Source organism: Eriocheir sinensis, unplaced genomic scaffold (assembly GCF_024679095.1).
Source record: "Eriocheir sinensis breed Jianghai 21 unplaced genomic scaffold, ASM2467909v1 Scaffold788, whole genome shotgun sequence".
Classification (NCBI taxonomy): Eukaryota; Metazoa; Arthropoda; class Malacostraca; order Decapoda; family Varunidae; genus Eriocheir; species Eriocheir sinensis.
Window position 1 is genome coordinate 79,005 of NW_026112151.1, and position 6,829 is coordinate 85,833.

Here is a 6,829-nt window from a genome sequence, read left to right on the forward strand (position 1 = left end):
AGGAGCGTGAGCAATAGGAGTGCTGAGGTCATCCTCAAACTTTACTTAGCACTAGTTCGACCTCATCTCGATTATGCAGTTCAGTTCTGGTCCCCCTATTATAGAATGGATATCAAGATGTTAGAATCTGTACAGAGGAGGATGACGAAGATGATTCAGGGAGTGAGGAACTTGCCTTATGAAGACAGCCTGAAGCAGTTAAATCTACACTCTCTAGAAAGGCGAAGGGTGCGAGGAGACTTGATCGAAGTTTATAAATGGATGAAGGGATTTAATAAAGGGGATGTCAATAAAATTTTGAGAGTGAAAGAGCCAGGTAGGACGCGTGGCAATGATTTTAAGTTAGACAAATTCAGATTCAACAAAGACATAGGCAAGAATTGGTTCACTAATAGAGTGGTGGACGAATGGAACAGGCTTGGGAGCCATGTTGTGGGTGCCAATACCATAGATACATTCAAGAAGAGGTTAGATAAAGCCATGGATGGTGAGGTAAGGTGGGGTTGAGTGTACAGGAGCTGCCTTGTATAGGCCAACCGGCCTCTTGCAGACTCCTTACGTTCTTATGTTCTTATGTACTACTACTACTACTACTACTACTACTACTACTACTACTACTACTACTACTACTACTACTACTACTACTACTACTACTACTACTATTACTACTACTACTACTACTACTGCTACTACTGCTACTACTACTACTACTACTACTACTACTACTACTACTACTACTACTGCTGCTACTACTACTACTACTACTACTACTACTACTACTACTACTACACAACATAAATGATACCTCCACCCATGTTTATTTTCCCGACACATAATCATGGAGGGCTCCATAGCTTGGAGGTCATTAGCCCCAACTCTGTTCGCTAATGACTGTGGCATCCAACCATATCACTAATACTACCTGACACTAAATCACCTATCATCTATTACGTCTAGATCCCCCTTTCCTTCCCTACTCAAGTCACTCCCGACCCACCCTAATGTCACTCTCCACCACTGTGGCTTCATAGTCCATATTGGAGATGGTGGTGGCTTTTGGGCCAGAGTGTCTGGTGCCCCTGAGACATAGGATGGCCGACCTGAGCAGGGAGGACGAGAGGCGACACCTCATCCAGGCGACAACGTGGCTCCTTGGCTGTTGCTTCTTTTCTGAGATTAGTTCCGCGAGGCGTGTGCCCTGGGACCCATCCCGCCGGATGTGGTGAAGACGAGGGGGGTGAAGCTGCCCTGATCCACATGTTGGATTCTTTCATCGTATGCCCTTGTCTTCTCCTGCTCGTTCCTGTGGTGGGCGGCTTGCAGGGGCAGCTCACGGTGACAGGCAGCCATCGGGTCGAATATGCGGATGTCCATGAACGCCCGCTGTCCGCGCACCCAGAATCCGCGGGCACTTACATCAACCCGTGCCTCCTGTGAGGTATTGGTTGTCCTGTACCGAAGGTGTTCGCCGTCCAGGGGAAGCAGTGCCGGCTCGGTAGTGACGTCTTGGCATACCTCCCCAAGCATGCTGGCTGTCAGATCCCTCACTTCATCGTGTCGAATACAGACGAAGCCTCCTTTTTTACATGTCATGGTGTGGGTGACATCATTTGGTGATCCACATGCACAGAGATCAGGCAGTCCCTCAATCGGCCAGCCATATCTCAGAGCAATGGCGTCGACAAATTCTTGTTTGTTGAGGCTGAAGCCCTTTGCTCTGATTGGTATGACGTTAGCCAGTTAGAGGCGCCTGCCTCCTGTGCTGTGTGTATTTTTCTACCCATTTCTGTGGACAGGTGGTGTGTAAGACGGTCCAGCTCGTCTTTTTGGGCCTGTTGCCTTTCTTCTGAGATTTTTCTTTTAATATCTCTTATTTCTGTTTGGTTTATCTCTCCCTCTGCCTCCTGAGCGATGATCCTGTTGATGAGTGACCTGGTAAGGCTGATGGAATTTTGGTTCTCCTTATCTGCCAGCTTCTCAGGGTTGGTGATCCCCATCCCACCCAGTCTTGGGGGAAGTGCTACCATATCCCTCTCTTCCTCCCCCAAAGCATGATATTTCACCAGCGCCGGCAAGAATACATTCTTGACGGCATTTTCCAGTGGTCGGAGGAGTGGACTGATGCCGGGGATGGTGCGCATCAGGAACGTCCACCGATGTTGGATGCCGTGGGTGTACGCTGAATAGGCAGCGTGTGGCTCAGTCTTGGCAATGGCAGACAAAGCTTCTATTTCCTTCACCCATTCAGCTACTTTGTCTCCCACGTACTCCTTCTTATATATCTCTGTCCCGATCACTGCACCTAAGTGTCGTTGTCCGTCTTTTGTCACAATGACGCCACTTCCTCTAAAAGTTTCTGCGGCATGGTCATAATGTTCAGGTTTGACAATAAGGACAGACTTGGTGGCGTTAGGGATGTATCCTATCTCAGGGCCGGCGGTGTTCACAGCGTCCCACCACCCTTTTAAGTCTGAGATTTTACCAGCACCTGAGAGGTCATCCGCATAAGCCACCTGTTTCACCCGTGTTTCTGCGAACGCGATTTCATTTTGGAGGACTGATAGGCCCAGGGCGTACATAGCCATGGCTATTGGGTCACCTTGTGTTGTTCCCTCAGATGATTTTAACACTTTCACCTTTCCACTGTGGCTATTTATGTATAAGTCAGTCGGGTATGTATAGGTATTTTCGACATACCTAGCTAAGCTAGGGCACTTGGTTTTAATGTTATGTATCATAGTCTTTCTATTTATTGTGTTGAAGGCATTTTAGGCGTCAACAAGAAGCACTGCTTCGCACTCCACGTGGTCGAATATCTCCCGCATGGCATGGACTGCTGCTTCTCCTCCTGCCTGCTGCCCCGCACAAACTTGGAGGTTCCCTGCTGCCATTCTCACATCTTCTTTGACGACAGCCATGATGCATTTGCCTACGATGCGCCGCAGGACTTCTCCGACTCCTAGAGGCCTGCATCCCGGCCTCTTGTCCAGGGGAATGAGGCGGCATGCCGTCAGGGCGTCCACATAGTGGCAGCTGGAGGAGGCGAGTTTTCTTGCCAGTGCTGCAATGGTGTTGCGCAAGTCGCCAGCTGCATTGCCAAAGTTGGCGCTGCTCAGCAAGCTTCGCCATCCCCGTGCATCAAGTCCTGAGGGCCCCGCGCTGCCACGAGTCTGGAGGGCCTTCTTCCACACCATCTCTCCTGTTATCCTTTCGTATATAACTGGATTCGGTGGTTGGTGACATCCTGCCAGTCTCAGTCCCTTCAGGTCACTCGGTGGAGGATGTTTTTCCTTGAGTTGACTGATCGTGTCCCTGGTGAGTGGAAGCACACCCCGTGTGGAATTTTCTGACAAGGCTCGTGTTGCAGACGCAACGTTGCCTTGTCGCATTTTGTCTGCAAACTTCCGGGCCCTGTCTTCTGTGGAGGTGTTGTTTTGTTGGGGTCCGGGGAGCCTCTCCTGTATGGCTCTGGCTTCTCCAAGGAGGGCATCTAACTCGTTAGTTTGCCACAAGGCAACTCGTCTTCTTAATGCCTCGATATTTTCGGCTTGTTTGGTCTTTGGGTGTGCTTTTTGGAGGAAGAGATGGGGGAGAGTGAATACAATTTTCAGGGATAGGGGCGCCAGTGGTGTGTTCTGGATGTAGTTATTTAACAGGGTGACAATTTCTTTGATGATAAATGTCGTGGCTCCACATCTGGGTGGTTCAAAAAGATTTCTTGCAGACCACCCAACAACTTCAAGGTATGTGTCATCCACCCACCTCGTTGCTTCCCCCTCCGCTAGCCCCTTCCAAGCAAAGCTTCCCCCGACCTCCGCCGCGCCCTGTCCAGTCGAAGAGGAAGAGTGATGAGGGGGTGGTGGTAGTGGTGTTGGTAGTGGCAACATTGGAGGTGCCAATGGAAGGGGTGGTACCGGTTGAGGGGGATATAGAGGTGGCGGTTGTGCAGCAGCTCCCTCCGACACCCCCTCCCCCCGCTCACTCCTTCCCCGGCGGCTTCATCGTTATCCTCCCTGCTCTGATCCCTGCCCAGGGGATTTTGGCACCTGTCGCTCTTTTTACAGTTCGTACAGCGTCTTTTCTCCTTAACACATGCACAGTTTATACATCTGTGATCTTCTTTTGTACAAACGCAGCATCTTCTTTGGCTTGGAGGGTCAAGCATTTATAAAATTATAGATATTGATATTAATGACAACAGGAATATTGGTAGTACATGTAGTAATAATGACTGATTATTGATTATGATTGAAAGTAGTAGTGATATCTACTGTGGAATGACACTAATATTAATATTCCTATTAGTTTAGCGACATTGACAGATATATAGATAGGATTATAATCAATATAATAGGCTGACACATTGTTTTCAAAGGATGAAAGAGAGAGAGAGAGAGAGAGAGAGAGAGAGAGAGAGAGAGAGAGAGAGAGAGAGAGAGAGAGAGAGAGAGAGAGAGAGAGAGAGAGAGAGAGAGAGAGAGAGAGAGAGAGAGAGAGAGAGAGAGAGAGAGAGAGAGAGAGAGAGAGAAAGAGAGAGAGAGAGAGAGAGAGAGAGAGAGAGAGAGAGAGAGAGAGAGAGAGAGAGAGAGAGAGAGAGAGAGAGAGAGAGAGAGAGAGAGTTGGGATGGAGATATTATCAGTGCGATGTGGAGAGATTTGTTAGTGTCAGCATGGCATCGAGGTTACAGAGGTTAGCGTAACCAAGGGGCGGTTGGTGCGGTGTGGGGAGCGAGGGGGCCGGGGGTAGGGGCGTATAGTGTGAAGAGAGGGTGAGTGGGGAAGAGACAGGAGAGGTCGGTGTGAAGGAGAGAGAGAGAGAGAGAGAGAGAGAGAGAGAGAGAGAGAGAGAGAGAGAGAGAGAGAGAGAGAGAGAGAGAGAGAGTAATAATTGTAATTGCATCAGAACAGAAGTAAACAAAATATTAAAATTATATTAATGACACTAACGTCGATAATAATGTAAGCAGTAGTTTTGATAGTATGAACACAAGTAATATGAATAATAATAATAATGACAAGAATATTATACTGATACTAATTATAATAGTAATAACAACAATGGCAACGCTAATAATAGTAACAATGACAAAAAATAATAATAATAATTATAATAACAATAATAATAGTGTCACTAAATAAACGTTGTAGCCTATATCAAGGTGTATGAAATGATTAATTGATTTATATAATAAAATTTAAGCTGCACAGGCGCTGTGGCTGGCTCCGTTTCTTTCCTTTACGTTAACATATGTTTCCATATCAATCATTTCATTACGCTAAGTATATATTTGCTTTTTTCTGGTGGACATGAAATATAAATGAAAATATTGATAACACCGATTCGACCATAACCAACAACAACACCGCCTCACCGCACCGTATGCAGTTGTCTGCGGGTCGACTGCCAACACCGGTTTTTCACTCTCTTTCAAGGCTAAATTGAACCAAATACAAGTAATAGATTAAATATACGTTGCTACAGAACCGCCAGTTTGGGAGGTGTGAGGCGAGCCTCTCTTGTCGCTGGCAACCCTCCGTCCCAGTCCATTAACTGCTCGGTCAGAGGTCAGGGCGGGGCGCATTTTTACACTCTGTATACTGACTCAACACCATACCCTCCGGCGACCAATGAGACGCCTCAGAGACGAGTGCGTCATTCCCTCCGCCGACCAATCAGACGCTTCACAGACGAATGCATTACTATGACGTCACATCGTCACATAAATCCTGTAATCATTTTTTTTTATTCATTTCAATCGTACAATGTGTATGTCTGTTAGCTAATGAAACGTAATGTTTTTATTCTGAGTTTTTATTTGAGTATGGAAAATACTATACGTTAAGTTACCGTGATAAATAAAGAAAGAAAATAAGATTGTAAAAGAAAATGGAGCATTTAAATGACATACTTAGGTAAACATCGCAATCAGCTGAGAAGTAAGTAAACAAACTCCGTTTCACTTCTTTGAGGTGTTATACAATGCAACCTTCAGTATGATGGAATAGTTGCACATTATATTGATATCATAAACGGTTTGATTTAGTTATTAAGTAATGTGTGAGGGTAATATTTTGCAAAGGAACCAAGAATGACCTACTCAGGTTCAAACACTCAAAACAATGCCTTACTCAATGACCCTCAGCCAAGCAATCCCTCTTCCTGTGCTCTAAATTTACTACTACTAACCATATTCTGATCTTTGTGGAACATATACCACTTTAACCAGACCTTAACCAGCAATAATTATTGGCTGTTATCGCTGTTTCAGTTAAAAAGACACTTTTTTGTGGTTTGCACCCAAAACCACAGTTCCTCACACTTGTAGTTCCTCACACCAGTGTGTGTAAGGATGTGTGTAGTGAGGGTACCCTTCTCCATGAATCTTTCTCCACATTCCTCACACTTGTAGTTCCTCACACCAGTGTGTGTAAGGATGTGTCTGGTGAGGTGACCCTTCGTCATGAATGTTTTTCCACATTCCTCACACTTGTAGTTCCTCACACCAGTGTGTGTAAGGATGTGTGTGGTGAGGTGACCCTTCTCTATGAATGTTTTCCCACATTCCTCACACTTGTAGTTCCTCACACCAGTGTGTGTGAGGATGTGTCTGGTGAGGGTACCCTTCTCCATGAATGTTTTCCCACATTCCTCACACTTGTAGTTCCTCACACCAGTGTGTGTAAGGATGTGTGTGGTGAGGTGACCCTTCTCCATGAATGTTTTCCCACATTCCTCACACTTGTAGTTCCTCACACCAGTACGCCAGAATAGAGGAGCTAGAATGGCACTGAATTTTGAAAAAAAACCTACAGCCTAATCCTGGGGGCA